Here is a 19,466-nt window from a genome sequence, read left to right on the forward strand (position 1 = left end):
TCTCAACACTCTTCAATCTCTATGAATCTAACACTAGTAGTGATTTCTCTCGTCACTAAGGTGATTAGAACATATATTCAACATAAGTATAGCAAATAACGATTGCATGGAAATAAGAACATGAGATTAAAACTCAACATAAAACTCAATTAAAGGAAACATAATAAATATTAATACGAGATTAGATTCTATTGTTCATATGTCCAAATATCAACTAGGGGTTTAGCTCTCTATGGAGTAATACAATATCTAATTCTTATAAAGATAATTCATTTTTGATCCGTGATGATGGTCTTAAAGAGCTGCTCCAACATATTCAAGAATCCCTTCAATGAAGCTAGGTCTACCACCTCCAAATTAAGTCATCAGTTTAGAAATTCTAGATGTCAGCACATATGCCCATGTATATGTTCCAACCTATGTGATTGCCTTTGTGGCTCACAAAAGCACTTCAGAAAAATAATACACACCCATTTCTTTGCTTCTATTTTCTCAAATTCCCTTCACACACCCTTATTGCATAAAGGAACTCAAAATACATAATATTAGTGAAAATATCTTACTAAAGTCATGCTCAATTTGCATAAAACTGATGTGCTATAATATGTTTAAACAAGCACTTATCAATTTCCTTGAAAAGCGGCTATAGCTACCTTGAGCATCATCAAATGGTTATAGGCTAGGTAGAAAGCTGCTTAAACTCCGGTGGTGCCTCGTACTCCACATGTGGTCCCTTTGTCCACATAGGTATGGCGAACGGCTATCATAACTCAATGGGTGCTACTGGAGTATACTCATGCGCATCATCCTCATCCTCCTCTCATTCACCCTCCAAGTCCTCCATCAGATGATACACACCTGAACTACGCCTCAGAATCATACCCATCACCCGAAGGATAGCCAACCTAGTAGTGTCAAGATGTTCATCTTCTCCATACCATGAATTACCTCAATCAAACCTATCTCATGAATAAGACCAGTGATGTATAGTCTGATAAATAGTACCCCCACATGGTAATACTGGCTCTAGTGGTGCATGTAGTCATCCAAAACATACCCAAGTTGGATGAGCTTGCTCTAGGTCATACTATGCACATAGAGAAGATCAAGGTGACTGAGCACACTAGTGCTCTCCCCGCAACTTGTGACAGTGCTACTGAGATGAGCATGAATGTACCTGTAGAAGGGGCGAGATAACATCATATCCTTGGAAGTACCTAGCTCATATTGCAAACCTTAGCATAGGGTGTGGTAAATGCTACTAGGGGTGAGGCGGACAGGATAATCTACAAGGAGTTGCTCATACTCCCAAATGTGGACAAATTCCCTATCACAGTGGTCTATAAGTTCCCATAACTAGGAAAGACCCACACCGTGGTATTGCCCAAAGGCTCGAAATCAAATAAGAACTTCCTTAGCAAAATCTGAGGTCAATCAATTGAAATTGAAAGATGCAAGAAACTCAAATGTGAGATCAAAATAAGCCACCTCATGAATACTAAATAAGTAATCCCATCCTTTAACAATAATGAGCTCATGAAAATCTACGTCTAGACTAAGCTCCTCAAGAGTCCGCCAGACTATCAGTCTACTCTGCCCAAAGTTAAGGTGTCAGAGTTGTTCATATTGCTATTAGTACAGTAGCACTGATGAGTGCTTATGTGTTAAGAATGCGAAGTGTTCTTTCCTTACGATGAGCATTACTTTTATCAGGTTTAAGAGCTAATACATGTGTATTGGTGTTCTTTTGCGCATTTATGGTGGTGAAGCTGACATTAAGAAAAGAAGCCAAAAGTAGATCGTGAATGCACTATTTGATAGAATCTTGGAAGGAACAAAATTGAAATCAATGTAGTAATACACTGTAGAAGTTACTGTTCACAGCCGGCCGAAAATCAGGTTTCCAAAGAAACCACACGGGCATGTGGAAATTCCCCACGCTCGTGTGGAAATTCCATAGGCCCATGTGAAAAATCTACAGGGGCATGTGGATGCCCGATTCCAGCCATATTTAAGCCGTGATTCAGCCTGATTGTAAGGGAATCTTTCACCCTTCTCTCCAACTTTTCTCTATCTTTTGGGAGGCTGTTGGCTAGGGTTTTGAGAGGATTTTGGCAAGCCTTTGGAGTGGTTCTACGGATTCGACACCGTGCTCTGCTTGGAAGAAAGGTTATTGGGGAAGCTTTCATCGGCATTGGTCTGGCGAGGTGTGCCCTAGGCCGGACAAGGGGACCTTTGGAGAAGACAAGGCTAATCCACAAGACCATCAACCCGAATACCGAGGGGGTTTTTCTATGGATTACTTATTTTTACTTTCGATTTCATTATTGATTGTATCTTGTTCCATAGAGAGCTAAACCCCCTAGTGGATACTTGGATTTCGTAAACCCAAGGATGTTATTGTTTCTTTGACTTTTTATTATGCTTTTCCTTAATTGATATTTTAATTGAGGTCCAATCTTAAATGCTTGTTGAATGATTTCTCTGTTAGAGTGACACTAGGATTAAGAGTTCTTCTTTGTAACCTTTGTGGATGAGCGACACACCATGAGGGTTAGACAATACTAGATTGGAGAGGGTTGAGAGGGTGAGTCAAGAGGTAGAGGAGCGTCCCCTTTCCCCTTTGGTGTGATTTATCCTACCTCCATTTCCTAGAGTTCTTTGCTATCATAATAGAGTGAAGTACTAAAGGATGAACTCCACTATTGCTTAGTTGCGCGAGCAACAGAGTGAAGCGTTTAAGTGACTTTTGTATCTGGGGCTTGATTGTGACTAGGGTTCTTTCGCCTGGACCAAAGGGTTAGATCTATACATAGGAATAGGGTTTATCACTTGTAATCCCTAGAACTTCATGTAACTTTACAGAGTGTGAGGGGTTGAGACTGAGCGATTGCTCCGGTGGGATATAGTGTAGAGTTAGTCATGGCTGACGTTAGGTTTGGGACCATGTGCTTTAGGATTTCCATGACTCATTAAGCATCAGTTAGGAAGTATAATAGTAGGCCTTGCACTTGAAACATTAGTCCTAGGGGGAGCATTGTCCGAGTACCCCACTTCTATCGAATGCCTTTCCTCTCACTTACTTGTGCTCTCATTCTTGTTTCTTTTATTTATTTTTACATCACATCTTATCAACACAATTATTATTCATCTTCACTTGGTTAAGTAGCAATTTTTAGTATTTTTATTCCCTACTCCCTGTGGATACGATACCCCATTCACTTGAGATTTATTACTTTGACAAAACTCGTGGACTTGCGGGTCACACGCAAGGGGCGTTGTCAAGTTTTTGGCGCCGTTACCGAGGACTAGGCGTTTAGAGATACTTTGCACTTTGTTATCTTAGCCATTCATCATTCATTCTTCTTCACATCTTCTTATTCTATTATCGTTATGATTTGTTTTCTTTATTTTGGTGCCACCCCAGGTTATGACCCGAGGGAACCCTTTGATATTAATTAAAGGTGATCCTGAACTTAAACATACACTCAGAAGAAAGGGTAAAGAACCTGTGCAAAACCTTCAAATTTAGCTGAAGTGGAAGTTGAAGGGTCTGACAACATGGCTGAACAGAATGAACAAGAGAGAACACTTTCTGATTACGCCAGACTATCAGTATTAAAGACAAAATCTAGCATTGTGCGGTCCTCGATTACAGCTCCGAACTTTGAGATAAAGCCAGCATTCATCCAAATGATACAGCAGTCGGCGTAATTCAATGGTTTGGCCGATGAGGATCCAAACAACCATATTGAAAACTTCTTAGAAGTTTGTGACAAGATGAAGATCAATAGTGTTACCGATGATGTTATAAGAATGAAGGGATTTCCCATTTTCTCTAAAAGGAAGAGCAAAGCAGTGTCTACATTCTTTACCATGAGCATTCATCACAACATGGAATGAAATGGTCGAAGCCTTTCTTGCAAGGTACTTTCCTCTGGAGAAATCTGCAAAGCTTTACAATCAGATATCGTCGTTTGTTCAGATGAAGCTTGAGTCCTTGTTTGAGACATGGGAGTGATTCAAGGACCTATTGCAAAAGTGTCTACAGCACGGATTCCAAGAGTGGATGATTATTCAGACTTTTTACAACGGGTTGAATCAAGTACAAGATAGCTTCTAGATGGCGCCGCAGGAGGTACAATGGGTAACAAGACCTCTGAAGAAGCCCGACAGTTGGTAGAGGAAATGGCCATGAATAGCTACCAATGGAAAGCAAGGGAAAAGAAGAAAGTGGCTGGACTCCATGAAATTTTTGCGGTTACATCTTTAGCAAACCGAGTAGAGGCATTGAGAAAGAAATTGGATACATTGACTTCACCGAGGGTGGCCACTATCACCAGTTGTGATGGTTGTAGGGGTTCACATATGCGTTTGATTGTCCTATTGATAAGTGCTTGTGTGATATTAATGCGAAGCATTCTTTCCTTATGTTGAGCATTAATCTTCTCGAGTTTTTACACTAATATGTGTGTTTTTATGTTACTTTCGTGCAAGTAGGGTTGTGAGGCCGATTATAAAGGAAAGAAGCCAATGTGGATCATAATGCACCGATTTTGGGGGAAATCTTGCTAAAGTTCAAACGCGAAGACATAGGTCGGGTGTGAGATGCTAGAGTGTGTGCCAACCTCCTCGTATTCGAGTTGGCACATCCATTTGGAGGGGCACAAGGGCAGTCACACTCGAGCATTCTGACTTATGCATATAGAACAAGAGCTCCACCAACTTGTCTATCATTGAAGAAGCAAGTGATCCACGACGTGAACGTGTGCCCGTTTGCGTTACCCCGATAAAAGCATGGATTCGGGAAGCTATTCTGGCCGGATACTGTAGTAGAGCACTGTAGCAAAGTACTATAACAGCACTGTTCACAGCCGGCAGAGAAAACAGGAATTCGGAGAACCCACACGGGTGTGTGGAAATTATCCACGCCCGTGTGGAAATTCCACATGGGCGTGTGAAAGATCCATAGGCCCGTGTGGTCGCCCGATTCCAGCCCTATTTAAAGTCGATTCAGCCCTGATTTCAGCATTTTTTTCTCCATCTTTTCCCCAACTTGAGAGAGGGCTTCGGCTAGGGTTTTGAGGGGTATTGGCTAGGGTTTTGGAGAAGTTCTACAGCTCTGACATCGTGTGTCATTTGGAAGAAGGTTATTGGGAGAGCTTTCGTCGGCACCGATCCGGCGAAGTGTATCCTAGGCCGAACAAAAGATCCCTTGCGACGAGTACAGGACTCTCCACAAGACCATCGACACGACTATCGAGTGGGTTTCTCTATGGATTCATTGCTTTTACATTCTATTTCTTTGATTGTACTTAGCTCCATGGAGAGCTAAACCCCTAGTGGGTACTTGGGTATTTGTGAATCCTAGGATGTATTTGTTTCATTGAATCTCTTTATTATGATTTCAATTAATTGATGTTTATTGTGAGTTCCAACCTTGAATGCTTGATTGTATGAACATTTCCCCTAGAGTGACACTAGGGTTTAGAGTTCTTGTTGGTAACCTTGTGAGTGAGTGACACACCACGAGAGTTAGACAAAGCTAGGTTGGAGAGGGTTGAGAGGATGAGTCGAGAGGTACAGGAATGTCCCCTTTCCCCTCCGACATGATAGATTCTACCTCCGTTCCTCGAGTTCTTAGCGGCCATAATAGAGTGAATGGTCTAAGCGACGACCCTCCGCTGGGGCTTAGTTGTGAGTGCAACGGAGTGAAGCGTTGAGGCGATCTTAGTATCTAGGGCTTAATCGTGGTTAGGGATCTTCCGCCTGGACCAAAGGGTTAGGTCTTTAATTAGGAAGAGATTTATCACTTGGAATCCCTATAGCTCATTGCAACTCTATTCGAGTGCGAGGTTGAGAGGTTATCTAATCTCTCCTCTAGGACATGTATAGAGTTAGGCATAATTGACCTTAGATTTGGGACTATGTATTTAAGGATTTCCACGACTCACCATTGCATTGATTAGGAAGCATAATAGAGGGTCCTTGCACTTGAAACAATTATCCTAGGCGGAGCATTATCCGAGTATCCCTTCTTTATCGATTGCCTTACCTCCTCCTTTACTCGTGCTATCTTACTTGTTGCTTTTACTTTTGAGAATTGAATCATTGTCACACTTATCACTACTGATCTTTCACATAGCTAAGAAGCGGATTAAGTGTTTTTATTCCCTACTCCCTGTGGATTCGATACCCGCTCATCCGGGATTATTACTTCGACAAACCCGTGCACTTGTGGGATATACGCAAGGGGACCTTGTCACCTATTTCGATTGCTACTTCATCCCCGACTGAACAAGTAGGCTTTGTGCGCAATTCGGGAAGGGTACAAGGCAATCCTTATGGCAACACCTACAACCAAGGGATGGAGGAACTACCCCAATTTCTCATGGAGTAACCAAGAGCAGCAAAAGGCCATAACACCACCGGGTTTTCAACAACAACAAACCCCAAACATGGAGAATAGAGTCTCAGGGTTGGAAACCCGGATGACTGACTTAGAGAAAGCCTTGACTAGATTTGTGCAATCATAGGATACAATGTTCCAATCGGTCGAGGCCACACTTCGCAACCACGTTGCTTCATTGCACAATTTAGAAAATCAAGTGGGCCAAATTGCGAATTCTCTATCGAAGAGACCACAAGGAAGCCTACCGAGTAATACCGAGACTAATCCGAGAGAACATGTGAAGGCGATCACTTTGAGAAGTGGTCATGACATTGAGGGTAGGTTTCCAAGTAAGAAGACCAATATTGAAGCACTCGAGGTCATAGAGGTTGAGGAGAGAGCTAACAAAGAGAATGAGGTAGTACCCCCACCTTACAAACCAAGAATTCCGTATCCTTCAAGATTGAAGAATGACCAAACTGATGAGCAATACAAGAAGTTCTTGGGTCTATTCAAGCAATTACACATCAACATTCCTTTTGTGGAGACGTTGTCTCAAATGGCTCGGTATGCCAAATTCTTGAAAGATCTTTTGACCAACAAGACTAAGTTGGAGGAGAGTGCATCGATGATTTTAGATGCCTCTTATTCGGCGGTATTGCAAAAGAATATGCTGAACAAGAAGAAAGACCCCGGAAGATTTATGATTCCATGTAACATTGGCAATTTGGGTGAAGAGATGGCATTGGCAGATTCGGGGGCTAGTATCAATGTCATGGCATACTCATTCTTTCAGAAGCTAGGCTTGGGAGAGCCTAGGCCCACTCAGATGACATTGCAATTGCCGGACCGAACAGTGAGACATCCAAGGGGCATCATTGAAGAGATACTTGTCAAGGTGGACAAGTACATATTTCTTGTAGACTTTGTAGTGTTGGATGCCGATGAGGGATGCAAATGATCCTTTGATACTTGGGAGGCCATTCTAGCACACTTCTAAGGCACTTATCGACATGGACGGTGGGCGTTTGACACTGAGGGTTGGAGATGACAAGCTTACATACCACCACGACGAAGCCATGCGACATTCTCTCGACTTTGATGATACTCTTTATTTTCTTTACACTATCGATGAACTAATCGATAAATATGTGCAAGAAATGTTGAATCCAGACCCGTACGTGGGGTTGCTAGACCAAGAAATGGAGAATGAAGAGGTGGTGATGCTTGTTCTAGAAGAGAAGGTACCATCTACTCTGGGGATCATGAAGAAGATGCTCCGGAAGATGAAGCGAACGAGGAGACGCCATAAGAAATGCCCCAAGGCTATTGGGGAAGCACAAGAATGGAACAAGGGTGACGAATCCTTAAGTGATAACAAGATCAACAACTCTCCCTCTACCTTAAAAAGGTTATGTTCATCATGCTTCCAAGTCATGGGTAAGAGGGGAGCCTTCATCTATGAACCCCCGTGAGGTAAGACAAGGTATGTCAAGCTAAGTGACGTTAAACAAGCGCTACTTGGGAGGCAACCCAAGTTTTTACTGTTTTTCCTAGTTCTAAGTTTAGTGTTTGCATGAATAAGGCTTTAAGTGTTGGTGTCTTGATTTTTAGATGTTATTGCTGTGATTTTCTTGTGGACATTTTGGTGTTATCGTGTGCTTAAATGTTTATGGCAAAGTTGTTGGTCGTTTGAGCGAGTTTTTTTATGTTTTTTCCTTGTATATTTTGCATGATAAGGCAATCTCTGAGTGTATTGATATGTTCAGGAATTTTCTGCAGAGCTTGCAGAGTTTTCAAAAGCATCCAGAGAAAACACACGACCTTGGGTCTCTACTGTGAGCTCATTCCGAGAGGACACAAGGGCGTGGATTCACCCCTGTGAATGACCTTGTGACGGTCTATGCCCGTGGGTAATTTACACACGGGCGTGTGTCATCCTGCAGAGACTCAAAGATTTTTCCCGAGAAGACACAGCGGCATGACTCACCCCTATGGATGATCCTATGACAAACACACGGGCGTGTGTAATTTTCACACACCCATGTGGATCTCTGCAGAAGAGCTCTCTTCCATCACAAGAATACATAGGGGCGTGTGGGTGCCCCTATGAATGTCCACGCCCGTGGGAAATTCCCGTACGGGCGTGTGAAACACTTAGAAGAATTTCTCGAGTTGGACAGAGAAGCCACAAGGGCGTGCGTCTGCCCCTGTGGATCGGGCACACGGGCATGGGTAATATCCGCATTCCCGTGTGGATCTCTTTAGAAGCATAGAGTGTTTCTCTCGAGAGCACACAGGGGCTGTGTCTGCCCCTGTCGGTCTCTCCTATGGAGTCACACGGGCGTGGGTAATCTCCTTGCATTTCTTCATCTCCACACTTTAAATCACTCAGAGGACACTCGTACTCACTCTCCCGAACTTACACCGGTAATTTAGAAGGTTTTACTTGATTTTTTTGACAGATTTCAAGCTATCCATTTTCATCTCGTCAGTAAACCCTATCTCTCACTTTTCTTTGCCATACTTGATTTCAATCAATTTAAATAGTGAAAGCTGTGTCGTTTCAATGTTTATACGGTCTTTGCATGCATTAGAAAGAGTTTAGGAACGGGTTGGTGTTGTATTCGTGAATTTCTAGCATTCGACCGTGCGATTTTCACGCCTCGTGGATCAATACGGGCGTGGGGAATTTCCACACGGCCGTGTGGATTCCTGCAGTATTATTCTTATGAGCCATCTTTGATCAATTTCTTTTTAAATTCTTATAGATATGGCACCTAGGATGAAGATTGCAGCTGGAAAAAGTCCCAGAGAACCTTCCCCTGAGACAGAGCATATTGAGTTCGCTAACCCCGAGCATCAGGCTCTGTTTGAGCGATTATCGAAACTTTGATTCGGCCAGACTAGATTCTCACACATGAGCGCTCTCTGGGAAATTTAGTCAACAGGAGACATGACTGATGAGGTCGAGGAGTTATTATCTGTGGGCAATTGGAGCCGCTTATTGTCAATTAGAGACCCTGCTATTCTCACATTGACACTCAAGGTTTTGTCATCGTTCGAGTTTGATCGCTCGTATTCCAGTTTTGACAGCATAGGCGCTATACAATTTCGAGCCTTCGGACAATACTATAGTATGAGCGTGACTTAGTTTTTGATCTATAGATGGAGCTATATGATGTGATATACACAGAGACAAAGGATTACGAGCAGCTGTCCACAGATTATCCTGAGAGTTTAATGCCGCAGCCGCATACAGAGTGTTGTGTGGACAGGGGCAGTATGAGCTCAGGATTTCTAAAGCCACATATCTTTTCTGGCCGAGCTACAGATACCTCCACAACGTTCTAAGCAGGTCAGTGAACAGGCGTGGTGACAGTACTGCCGTGCTCAGCCGACAGGAGCTGCTACACCTGTACTCTATGATACATGAGCACACCGATACACTTGGGATACATCCTGGCAGAGTATCTACGACATCACGGGTAGTATGCCAGGATCGGCGCCCTCTTCTCTAGTTCCTACATCTCGAGGCTAGACGTCAGTATGGGGTTACTCGACCCAATCCGAGGGGCCAAGAAGGCAACTATACCTGTCCCCCTTCGTATAGAGATGATGAGATTGATGTGGATTGTTCGCAGGTGTCAGCCGGGAGTGTATGCATTGATCACACCTACCCTAGAGACAATAGAGGGCGGAGATGACACTACAGAGAGTACTCATCTGATCCTCGAGCCTCAGCCCATGCAGATGGATATAGAGGTGCCTCCCCGAGCACAAGAGCTATCTTTGGTATGCATTTTCTCCCCACCCCGAGCCCATGAACATTTTGAGAGGCTCGAGAGTGCGGTAAGGGGTATTGTAGGCAGATGTGGCTGAGGTTCGTGCGACATAAAGAGCACAGCATACAGAGTTCGTGGCACGTTTTGACATTATACAGTAACTACTAGAGTGAGATACGGGATCACAAATTGTGATGCGACCCCGGTCCCCTCCGGCTTCTCTACCGGCATCATTACTGGTTCATGCACTAATCGATCCACCTAGTCCACCACCACCACCAGCAGTAGCAGAGCCGATACAGGATGACACCAACGCTTGACGCGTCTTGCCTTTCTTCCATTTTATTTTTTGTACTTTATTTCTGTATTTTAGTTTGGACTTGTATACTTAGAAAGGATCTTCCTTCTGAGTTTATCTTTTATTTTTGTCTCGAGCTGTATTTCATTGCCTTATCTTTTATATACTCGAGCTGTTTTTGTTTTTATTGAGCTTCACTGAACCCCCTTGTGTATGCGTGTAGATTGTCTTGTCAATATGGGACTTGAGAACTAGTCATGGACACGACTAATGTGGGCCGTGTGTGCTTCACAACCCGTTAGAACTTTACTCCCAAGAATTTAGTTCCATCAAACGTAACATTAGGAGTCAGGGGAGTATTGTTTCAATTGCCCACTCCCACATATTTACTTGATTGCTATACTTTCTATTGTGCTTGCATGTGTACATTAAGGGAAATGTACATCTTAAGTGTGGGGAGGAGTTCACTTTGCACATGTCTTTTACACAAGTTTTGATTGACATACATGCTCACATAGCCAATGGCGGTTCACCTTAGTTGCAATGCTTGTATTCTTCAGTTTAGGAGAAATTTTAACATTGAATGTTCTCAGTGTCTAGTTTTTACTTGAATCTCTAGGAATTTTTGCCCGATTAATATTTGTGCACCACTCTTGAAACTCTTTTAGAAACTCAAGTTTGATTTTTAAGGGACTAATTAGTTTTGTTTCTTGTTCCATTTGCTAAAAAAAAATTTTTAGTTGTGCATTGAGGGTGGAAAGAGCTAACACCTATGAAGTATAAAGCTACTCTCATAAGTCCGATGCTAGTTATGCCCTAATGAGAGAAAGAGCTATCTCATGGGATGAGTGAAAGCTACCACCTCGAATGTGTGAAAGCCACCTTAGCGGCCGCTTCGGAAAGGCTACCTTAGAGGATGTGTAAAGCTACTACCATCCTTTTTTTTATTATGCTTGTAGATAAATAAGTCCCTTGTACTTAGAACTTTGAGGAGTATACTTTGGGTTTACTTGAGTGAGTTTATACACACTTACATGATGTTGGGTTTGTTGCCCTTTTTTATTCAAGTTTTTAGCTAAAGCATTGATTTTTCGTATTCAGTGTTGAAAGTTCCCTTTCTTGTAGAATGCTCTCCTTTCATGCTTTGGTGAACCTAAGGCCAAACACTTTCAATTTGTTTTTTTCCTTTTTCTTTGCTTCAATGTTTTATTTTTGCTTAAGGACAAGCAAAAGCTTAAGTGTAGGAGAGTTTGATGAGTGCTTGTGTGTTAAAAATGCGAAGTGTTCTTTCGTTACGATGAGCATTACTTTTATTAGGTTTAAGCGCTAATACATGTGTATTGGTGTTCTTTTACGCATTTAGGGTGGTGAAGCTGAGTATTAAGAAAATAAGCCAAAAGTAGATCATGAACGCACTATTTGGTGGAATCTTGGAACGAACAAATGCGAAGACACAAGTGGGGCTCTAAAATACGTGAATGTGTGCCAACCTTTATGTAGTTAAGGCATTACAATGAGTTGGAGGGGCACGAAGATAGTCACATTTGTGTATCCCGACTTGTGCATTGATAGCAAGATCTTCACCAATGAGGACTTTGATCGAAGAAGAGTTGCAATCTACGGCATAAACATGTGTCTATTTATGTTGCCTCGATGAAAAAGTGTGGAATTGGGAGTGTTTTGCGGAGCAATGTAGCAGTTTACAATTGCAATTACTGTTTACAGCTGCATGAAAATTAGGTTTCCAGAGAATCCACACGGGCGTGTGGAAATTCCCCACGCCCGTGTGGAAATTCCACAGGGGCATGTGGATGCCCGATTCCATCCCTATTTAAGTAGTGATTCAGCTCGATTTTAGGGGAATCTTTTCACCCTTCTCTCCAACTTTTCTCTATCTTTTGAGAGGCCGTCGGCTAGGGTTTGAGAGGCTTTTGGCAAGTCTTTGGAGTGGTTCTATGGATTCAACATCATGCTCCACTTGGAAGAAGGTTATTGGGGGAGCTTTCGTTGGCATCGATCCGGCGAGGTGTGCCTTAGGCCGAACAAGGGAACCTTTGGAGAAGATGAGGCTACTCCACAAGACCATCGACACGAATACCGAGGGGGTTTTCTAATGGATTACTTGTTTTTACTTTCAATTTCATTATTGATTGTATCTTGCTCCATGGAGAGCTAAACCCCCTAGTAGGTACTTGGATTTTGTAAACCCTAGGATGTTATTGTTTCTTTGACTTTTTATTATGCTTTCCTTAATTGATGTTTTAATTGAGGTCCAATCTTGAATTCTTGTTGAATGATTTCTCCCTTAGAGTGACACTAGGGTTGAGAGTTCTTCTTGGTAACCTTTGTGGATGAGTGACACACCATGAGGGTTAGACAATACTAGATTGGAGAGGGATTGAGAGGGTGAATCGAGAGGTAGCGAAGTGTCCCCTTTTCCCTTCAGTGTAATTTATCCTACCTCTATTTCCTAGAGTTCTTTGCGATCACAATAGAGTAAAGTACTAAAGGATGAACTCCACTGGGCCTTAGTTGCGCTAGCAACAAAGTGAAGCATTGAAGTGACTTTAGTATTTGGGGCTTGATTGTGACTAAGGGTCTTTCGCCTGGACTAAAGGTTTGATCTACATATAGGAATAGGGTTTAACACTTGGAATCCCTAGAACTTCATGTAACTTTACACACTCGAGGTATTGAGACTGAGCGATTTCTCCGTCGGGACTTAGTGTAGAGTTAGTCACGGACTTTAGGTTTGGGACCGTATGCTTTAGGATTTCCACGACTCATTAAGCATCAGTTAGGAAGTATAATAGTAGGTCTTACACTTGAAACGTTAGTCCTAGGGCGAGCATTGTCCGAGTACCCCACTTCTATCGATTGCCTTTCTTCTCACTTACTTGTGCTTCTCATTCTTGTTTCTTTTATTTCCATTTACATCACATCTTATCAACATAATAATTATTCATCTTCACATGGTTAAGTAGAAATTTTGGTATTTTTATTCTCTACTCCTTGTGGATATGAGACCCCACTCACTTGGGATTTATAACTTTAACAAACTCGTGCACCTGCACGGGTCACACGCAAGGGGCATTGTCAACCACCGTAAACTCTAATTCTTTGAGCAAAGATGGCTCTCAAGTGTGCTTGCTATGCTTATGGGCCACCTGTTTCTTTCATGATGCCATTCCCTAAGGAGAAAACACAAAATATATAAAAGTTAAGAGCTTTAGGGGGTCACATGGCCATGTGGCTATCCAACCATGCTATAAATGCAAGGGTTCAGACATACACAAATAGATCTGGTACATAAACTCCTTAAACTAGCATGTAAATGTATTATCCACTCAAAAAACATGCTATAACCAAGAAAACATGGAATGAAATAGTAGAAGCTTTCCTTGCGAGGTATTTTTCCCCTGAAAAATTGGTGAAGCTTCGAAATGAGATCTCTTCATGTGTTCAGATGGATCTAGAATCATTGTTTGAGACATGGGAACCATTCAAGGATATCTTGTGGAAGTGTCCACAACATTGCCTGAGTGGATGATCATTCACACATTCAACAATGGGTTGAATCCAAACACTAAACAACTCCTTGTATGGGAGGAACATTAGAAAATATGACCCTAGAAAGAGGCCTGACAACTGATTGTGGAAAATGGGTTTGAATTATTAGTAATGGAATGCAAGAGAGAAGAAGAAAGTGACTGGAATTCATTAGATTGATGCGGTTACATCCTTGGTAACCCAAGTAGAGGCATTGAGCAAGAAATTGGATACTCTAACTTCACCAAAAGTAGCCGCGATCACGAGTTGGGATGGTTGTGGGGGTTCACATATGCCATGCAATTGTCCTATCTCATTTGCTACTTCAGCCCCAATTGAACAAGTAGACTTTGTGAGCAATGCTTGAACAAGACAAGGCAACCCTTATAGCAATACCTACAACCAAGGGATGGACGAACCACCCAAATCTTTCATGGGGTAACCAAGGTTGCAAAAGCCCGCTAGCCCGCTAGGATTTTAGCAAACACCTTTGATTCCAAAGAGAGTTTCAAAGTTAGAGAAAGTTTTGTCAAAGTTCATTCAGTCAACTGATACAAGGTTGCAAAATATAGAGGCAACACTCAGTAATCACACCGTGTCCTTACACAATTTGGAGAATCAAGTGGGACAAATAACGAAGTCATTAGCCGAAACGCCCCTAGGAAGCTTGCCAACCAACGCTAAGACTAATCCAAGGGAGAAGGTGAAGGCGATCACTTTGAGGAGTGGTTGAGAGCTCCAAGAAAAGCTCACTGATAAGAAAAATTCTGAAATTCTACAAGAAAATCCCCCACTAGGAAAACTGCTAAAATTCCTCAAGAAAAGCCAAGGGATAAGGTGCAAGATAAGGAGAAGGGGACAGCTATGTCGCCAATTCATATGCTCCAAGAATTCCCTATCTGGAGTATCTGAAGAAGGACCAAACTGATGAGCAAAACAAAAAAATTTTGGATCTATACAAACAGTTGCACATCAACATCCCGTTTGTGGAGGCTTTGTCACAAATGCTTGGGTATGTAAAGTTCTTAAAAGACCTCTTGACCAACAACAGGAAAATGGAGGAGAGTGTAGTTATAGTTTTGGAAGGAAATTACTTGGCAATGTGTCAAAAAAATCAGCTGAACAAGATGAAAGATCTGGGAAGCTTCATCATTCCATGTGTAATTGGAGGTTTAGGGGAAAAACATGCATTAGTTGATTCAGGGGCTAGTATCAACATCATGTCGTACACTTTATTTCAAAAATTGGGGTTAGGAGAGCCAAGGCCGACTCGCATGACATTATAGCTGGCTAATCACTCAGTTTGTTATCCAAGAGGTATAATTTAAGATGTTTTAGTAAAGGTTGACAAGTATAGTTTTCTTGTAGATTTTGTGGTACTTGATGTCGATGAAGATGTGGAGGTTGCACTAATTCTAGAGAGACAATTCCTACAAACTTCCAAGGCACTCATCAACATGGATGGATGCGAGATGACACTACGCATAGGAGAATAGAAGATCACATGTCGTCTCGCCGAAGCAATGAAGTATCCTATTAACTTTGATGATTCATGTTATTTTTTAGATGTCAATGATGAGATTACTAATGAGTATTTGCAGGAATTTATTAATCCGGACCCATATGAAGAGTGGTCGGACATTGAGGAGGAGAAAATGAGCAATCATGTAGAACAAGTCCTCGAAGAGCAACCAACAGGTGGATTTCTGAAACAAATTTTTCTCCCCCGCGTCAAAAGGTTGAGACATTGCCATAGGAGAACTCCAATGCACTTGGAGATAAGCACACAAAAGAAGAGAGCGATACTCCCTTATTCGGGAACATGTTTTATCAATTTTCCTTAAGTATGTGAAATTTCTATCTATCATGTGTGCAGGTTGCAAAGAAGGAAATTTTCCATCTCTATGAGCCACCGTGAGGTAAAGACAGTTACGTCAAGCTAAGTGACGTTAAACAAGCATTTCTTGGGAGGTAGTCCAAGTTTTCAATTGCTTTCTAGGATAGATTTTTATTTTCTGCAGTAATTTATGTTTACAGCTAAAGAATTAGTGTTAATTTAAAAGATGAATGCACGCGTGGACTCTTTGCAGAAATTTTGCAGTCCACATGGTCATGTGGAATTTGCACGTGACCGTGTACAGTACCCATGAGGGGGTGTGGAATTTTCACTCCCCCTGTGCCTTATAAGAATGTGAAGGGCACTATTCACCTTCTTCATTACCAAAACCTTTGGACTCCAAAACCAATTTTCTTCAACTTCTTGGAGATCTAGGAGTGTTTACTGGTCTTTACACCTAATTTTCTTCTCTATTTCAAGCCGGTAAGCCCTCATCTCTTCCCATCTTCTCCATGCCTTTATCTTCAAATCCATAGAGATTTCTTGCTCTTTAGATGCTATTTTTCCATGGAAAAACATGTTAAAACACTCTAGAATACATGCAAACAACTTTGATGAGGCGTTCTAGCCCGACCATGGCTTTTTGTCAATGGTTGGGAACCCACGCAGGCGCGTGGCTGAGCCATGCGACCGCGTGGGTCGGCCAACATCCCATGTGGGGCGTGGCCAGCTCACGTGACCACGTGGGCTAGCCAAGTGCAAGCTAGGCCGCCCACACAACTGTGTTACCTAGCCGCTCTCGGCCAAGGCAGCTAAGCGGTCGTGTTGCCTCTCTGGCGAGCCAGCACGCGCCCACGCTGGCGTGTGGCTAGCCCACATGCCCACATGGGCTAGAATCGTGGCCAGTAATGCCATGCGAGTGTGTGGCTTGCCCACATGCCTGCGTGGAGCCCTGTATACACTGAATTCATACCGAAACTAACTTTTTTTAATGCTTTACTCGCAAGTATGGCACGAAGGACCAAGAAAGTGGCTTAGAAACATCCTCGCCATGATATGGGTGCTAACCCCACCACCAGAGATTGAATTGACTGAACTTGAACATCAGTGAAGGTTTGACCACCTCCTGAAGCTTAAGTTTGGACAGTCATGCCACCTCAATTGGGATACACTAAAGGAAATCAGACTTGCTAATGAAGTTCGAGATCTTGTTGATGTAGTGAGTTGGGATCGACTCCTTACCATTCGTTCTCCCGTTTGGTGAGATGTTACTTTGGAGGTTCTTTCCTCGTTCTTCTTTGATCACTCCATGGCAGATACTGATTTTGATAAGGAGGATACTATTTGATTCCAGGCTTTTAGTTAGTCCCATTAGATGTTGTTAACCTAGTTTACAGTATTACTCAGCTTGTATACAACGAGGACTATGTTGACACAGTAGAGTATGTGCAACTTCCTACCGATTACCCTACTAGTATTACTCTGAGCTAGGTATTTCACGATTTGTGCGGGGGCTACCAGTTTGTTCCTAGCCAATCGAAGGCTTCTCTTCTTTCATAACCAGTACACATGTACATACATGATGTTCTCAATAGGTTAGTGACTAGTCGTGGTGATGGTACAAGTGTACTCAACAGGTTAGATCTTCTGTCCCTCTACTCCATGACTCAAAGAGAGCCCTTTCATCCGGGGTATGTTGTAGCCGACTACCACAGCCATCAGAGTCAGTACTTGCGGATAGTACTCTTTGCTGATCCATTCATATCTCAGCTCTTGTTTAAGATAGGTCTCCTTTGTTCAGTGCGAGGGAGGAGAAGATCAGTACCCCTGCAACTTTAGGACTGGTCACTCTTTGACTTATGGGCTTAGAGAGGCACGCAGGTTCAGGTGGATATGCGCTAGTGGAGTTATTATCTGATGATGAGCCGGTTGAGGCTCCAGATGCACCACTTGAGAGAGAGCCCATGGTTACAGAGGCAACATTGGTAGCATCATCAGATCCTGAGTTATCTTTCACTTGAGTTCATGAGTGTATGGCTAGACTCGAGGTTGTGTGGCTACCATCCTCGATAACCAGCGTGAATTCTAGAGTGCCTTGATTGCGTACAGTAGACATTAGATGAGTATGTCATTTCTAACTCACTAGCAGTACCAGCACCTGACACCGACGCTTAAGGCGTCCCGCTCATGAGACTTTCTTTTATTTCTTATGCTTTTATTTGTGTCGTTATTAGTTTGTGGACTTGTGTAGTCAGAAAGGCTTCACCTTCTGATAGTTATCTTCATGCTTTATTTTGTTCTACAAGTTTGTGTTTTATTGCTCTATATATATGAAATCGTGTATCTTTTCTATTTTATTGAGCTTCACTGAACCCCTTGTATCCGTGCAGATGGCCTTGAGAGTGATGTTGATGATGTTTTTGTATCATGGACACGAATATGTGACATTGTCACACTATCGTCTGAGCTTCATAACCAGTTGAATACAACACACCCATGAGTTAGGCTTCACCATATGATCAATAAGAAGTTCAGGAGAGTATTGTTTCAATTGTGTTCCCGTAGACATTATGCTTTTAATTGATGATATTTTTATGGTGCTTACATATGTACATGGAGGACAATATACATCTTAAGTGTGGGGGAGGGTTCACCATATACATGTCTTATACTTGTGTTTTCATGAGTATGCTCTTGTTGCAAATGAAGGTTCATGATAAGTGCTTGTGTATTATCAATACGAAGTATTCTTTTCTTATATTGAGCATTCCTTTTCTTAGATTTTATCGCTTATGCATGTGTATTTGTGTTCTTTTGTGCATGAAGGGTTATGGAGATAAGTATGGAAGAAAATAACCAAAAGTAGATCATAGATGCAATTTTTGATGAAATCTTGGATTAAACAAATATGAAGACACAAGTTGTGCTCAAAGACATTTGAGTGTGTCCTAACCTCCATTGTGCTAGAGCGAACATACAAATTGGAGGAGAACAAAGGCAGTCACACTCATGTGTTCCAACTTGTGCAATGCTAGAAAGATCTTCATCAATGTGGCTTGTATTGAAGATACAATGCGATCTACTGCATGGATGTGTGCCCATTCATGTGTCCTCGATGAAAAGTGTGGATTCGAGAGTATTTTGGCAAAGTACTGTAGTAGTTTACTCTAGCAAATCACTGTAACAATTACTATTCATAGCTCGCAGGAAATTAACTTCTGGAAATTCCACACACCCATATGGATGCCTGATTCCAGCCCCTATAAATAACACAATTTCAAACGTTTTGGAGGATCCTTTTCTGATCTTTTCCCCATCTTTGGAAGCGCTCGCGGCTAGGGTTTGGAGAGGCTTTGGCTAGGTTTTTGGAGTGATTCTACGGCCTTTGACACCGTGTTCCTTTGGAAGATAGTTATTGGGGGAGCTTTTATTGGCATCGATTCGGTGAGATGTGCCCTAGACTTGATGAGGGAACCCTTAGAGAAGACGAGGCAACTCTTGAGACTATCGATATGGACTACGAGGGGGTTTTACTTATGGATTGTATGCTTTTACATTCAATTTCATTATTGATTGAATCTTGCTCCATAGAGAGCTAAACCCCTA

The 19,466-nt window shown here is 42.3% G+C and overlaps 2 non-coding genes across 2 annotated transcripts; both read right to left on the bottom strand.

Annotated features, from left to right (window-relative positions):
- Positions 1-3,952: 3,952 nt before the first annotated feature.
- On the bottom strand, positions 3,953-4,059 carry LOC120252382. The gene has a single exon (XR_005533916.1). It is a non-coding gene; the product is annotated as a small nucleolar RNA R71 (small nucleolar RNA).
- Positions 4,060-13,907: 9,848 nt separating this feature from the next.
- Positions 13,908-14,014, bottom strand: LOC120252230. The gene has a single exon (XR_005533774.1). It is a non-coding gene; the product is annotated as a small nucleolar RNA R71 (small nucleolar RNA).
- Positions 14,015-19,466: the final 5,452 nt, after the last annotated feature.

Source organism: Dioscorea cayenensis, chromosome 20 (assembly GCF_009730915.1).
Source record: "Dioscorea cayenensis subsp. rotundata cultivar TDr96_F1 chromosome 20, TDr96_F1_v2_PseudoChromosome.rev07_lg8_w22 25.fasta, whole genome shotgun sequence".
NCBI classification, from domain to species: Eukaryota; Viridiplantae; Streptophyta; class Magnoliopsida; order Dioscoreales; family Dioscoreaceae; genus Dioscorea; species Dioscorea cayenensis.